The sequence below is a fragment of the Silene latifolia genome, chromosome 1 (assembly GCF_048544455.1).
Source record: "Silene latifolia isolate original U9 population chromosome 1, ASM4854445v1, whole genome shotgun sequence".
NCBI lineage: Eukaryota > Viridiplantae > Streptophyta > Magnoliopsida > Caryophyllales > Caryophyllaceae > Silene > Silene latifolia.
The window spans coordinates 181,435,392-181,438,911 of NC_133526.1; the positions used below are offsets into that span (position 1 = coordinate 181,435,392).

General features: G+C 45.0%; 1 non-coding gene across 1 annotated transcript; it reads right to left on the minus strand.

Moving 5' to 3' along the window:
* Positions 1–315: 315 nt before the first annotated feature.
* On the minus strand, positions 316–422 carry LOC141622332 (small nucleolar RNA R71). The gene has a single exon (XR_012532935.1). It is a non-coding gene; the product is annotated as a small nucleolar RNA R71 (small nucleolar RNA).
* Between the last annotated feature and the right edge of the window lie 3,098 nt (positions 423–3,520).

Below are 3,520 nucleotides of genomic sequence, written 5' to 3' on the forward strand. Positions count from 1 at the left end.
GAATTACCTGGAGTTGATAGAAAATTCGAACCGAAGCCTTCCTATATCAACTTGGTTGAGAGAAATCAGTTCGGGGGTGCTGCAAATGAAGATGCAGCCAAGCATATGGAGATATTTATTGATTATTGCTGCTCTATACCCCCGTCGACCGGTGTGACCCAAGACCAGATAAAGGAGACCATGTTTATATTCTCACTCCGTGATGCTGCAAGGGAGTGGTACAAAGATCTGGATCGAGCTGCTCATGGGATCACCGATTGGAATTCTTTGGCCGTGGCATTCTACAAGAAATACTTCTCTGCCTCAAAGATGAATGCCATTAGAGCTCAGATCACGAGCTTTAAACAGGGACCTGATGAGAACTTTCATGAAGCATGAGTCCGTTTCAAGAAGCTGGTGCGAACTATTCCGCAGCATGGGTTCGAAAAGTGGAGTCTTTGCAATCAGTTCTATAACGGGCTGTATGACGATCAGAGGGCTATCTTGGATGCTGCAGCCAATTGCCGATTTGCTGAGAATATGGGAGAGACTAAGGGGTGGAAGATCATTGATGACTTAGCAACCCATAAAGCTGAATATGGGAATTCGAGAGGCAATCAGAGGAGGAGTGCTGAATCCCCTTCTCTAGCTGCATTAGAGGCTTTCACGGCGAGGTTTGACAAATACGAGTTGGGAGGAGCTTCAAAAGGAGGGATGTATTATGTGAATGTTGTTTCAGACGGCCCTTTCGTCTGTAGAAGATGTGGAGCTGAGGGACATGTTTCAGAAAATTATCCTAGTCCCTTCGAGTCTTGTGCTGCCTTTCAACATTACAGGCAGACAAACACTTACTATGAGCCGAATGTCCATCCCAACTTAAGGTGGAGTAGCCAGAATGTCCTGAATCCGACTCAACCTCCACAGCAGCAGCAGCAGCAGACTTATGTGCCTCCTTATAAGCAACAACAGTACCAAAAACCTCCCTATGTGCCGCAGCAGCAACAATCCCAAAATTCTGAGTTTGCTGAATTGAAGAATATGTTGCAAAAGGAGTCCCAAGCTAGGGAGGCCGGAATGAAACTACAAGAGAGCCAAATTGCTCAATTGGCTAGCAAGAATACCACTCGAGCTCCGGGACACTTACCGACTCAAACTGACCAAAATGAGACCCTTAATGCCATCACTTTGAGGAGCGGGTCTACCCTGGAGGGGCCTGCTATGATTGAGGATGCCCCTGAAAAAGATAAGCCGGAACCGAGTCAAAACAAAGCTGGAACGAACAAAGGAAAGAAAAAGGCGTCTACCAGGTATATCAGTCGATCGAATGACATACCCGGTCGATCGACTAAAGTGCGACAAACAGTAGCTTCTGGTCCTGTTCAAGTCAGTCGATCGACTGACCTCACTGGTCGATCGACTGAGATCGCTGCTGATAGTGAGCCTTTTTGTCCTCCAATGCCCGACAACTTGAAGGATCATTTGTTTCGGGGTACGACAGTCCCGAAAATATTAGGGTAAGACCCGAGTGCTGATGGGTCAGTCCCGGTTCCAAAGTACGATCCAATGTCGATTAATGGCTCACATTTGAGATGGTCTGAAGAGGGCTCAAGCTTCAACAAGGAGAAGGTGGTGGACTTTCAGCCTAAGTCCACGGATGCCGGCATGCGAGATTTAGAGGAGAGGGCTAAGTTACTTCGCACAGCCCCATATCCAGAGAGATTAGTGCCGACGAAGGAACAGGTATCTTTTAATAAATTTGAAAAAGTTATTCGTAGCTTAAATGTACAAGTTTCTTTTCTCGAGTTAGTAAACCAAGTGCCCGCTTATACTAAATTCATGAAACAACTTTTATCTAAAAAGCGGTCACTTGAAACTGTGCATACTGTCGCACTTACTAAGGAGTCGTGTTCTTATCTGACCCACACTGCACCTCATAAACTAGAAGACCCAGGTAGCTTCTCCGTTCCTTGTAGCATAGGTACCTTTTCTATTGAGAAGGCATTATGTGACTTAGGAGCCAGTATAAGTGTAATGCCCTTGAGTCTTGCTAGAAAGCTCAAATTAACTAGGTTCGCAGTGACCAACATGACAGTACAGATGGCTGACCAATCTGCGGTCCAGCCTATAGGAGTCCTAGAAGACATTCCCGTGCAAATAGGAAAGTTCTTCTTCCCTGTAGACTTCGTTGTACTTGATATGCCTGAGGATGCCCATATTCCTATCATATTGGGTAGACCATTTCGCACACCTTCTTTGGTGCGTCATAGATGTAGGTTCGGGAACCCTGACCTTTAAAGTAGGGAAGCATTCCATTTTTTTTGCCCAACCTGCTAAGAAGAAAGACCCCATGTGGCCTGTAACCTGTAATACGGTTTCTGAAAAGAAATCCTACTTTGTTCTTTCTGACCTGCCTATCTCTACTCCTATTCCTACTGTGACACCTCCGCCCCAGATTGGGAGCAAGTTGGAGGAAGATTTGTCTATTTCTGATATTGCAGGAGCTGGTTTGGGGAAGGAAGAACTGCAAGTTACTCCAGCTGCGAAGGAGCCAATCATTTCACGAGGCGGTCTTGGTTGCCTTAGCTATGGCACTGATGAGGAAGTTGATGACGAGCCGGTCAAAGTGAGAGAGTCCGATTTGGATTCTGACGAGTCCGAAGAGATCATTGACTGGGGAGATATAGAAGCTGTTGACCCGTTGAGTTCGGCGGATGTTGAAGCTAAGAAGAGTGCAGCTAAGAAGATGAGCACCGTTGAGGCTACCTCATGTAGCCAGAAGCCGACCAAGTGGGCCATACCATGGCCGTTCTTGGTCAACTATTAGTTGATCAAATGCTTTATCAAAAACTTTCTTTTATTTGCTTTTGTTAGACTCTCTTTTTATTGCTTTTGTGTGTGCGAGACTTCGCATTTATTTTCGTTTCTTAGGATTTTGAAGTACTTTAGACTTTACTTTGGGTTTTGCGCAATTTTGGGCGCGTATTATTGTGCATTTACAGGTTTTTAGACCTCATTAGCTCAAGTTATTGAGCAAATACGAAGAAATCAGAAGTTACAAAGAAGTATTTTGATCGATCGACCAGGCTATGTCGGTCGATCGGGTGGTGCGATTTCAGGAGCTACAGTTCCTTTCACCTTGGTCGATCGACTAAGCTATGTGGTCGATCGACCGCCCTGCACTGTTGTACCTGTTCACGACCTCTCCCCTGCTGTGTTTGGTCGATTTGCGGAATCAAGGGAGTTTTCTACTCCACCATTATCTTCCGTCATTATTTATTTCTTCTATTTTTCTCAATTATGCACAACATATCGCTTCTTTATTGCTTTCTCGGTTTTATGCGTGGTATTCGTTTGTCTTTCAGGTACTTATTAGTAGCACTGCTGGCTACTGAAACCTCCTAGCTTACGCTGGTTTGGGGAGGTTTCTTTTGCTGCGCTTAAAGTCTTGTGAGTTTCTAAGTCTTTACTTTATGTCGTATTCATTTGTTTTCTCGCAAATTCCCGTTTCTCTTTTCTTTCACTACATGATTTTGCACAATGG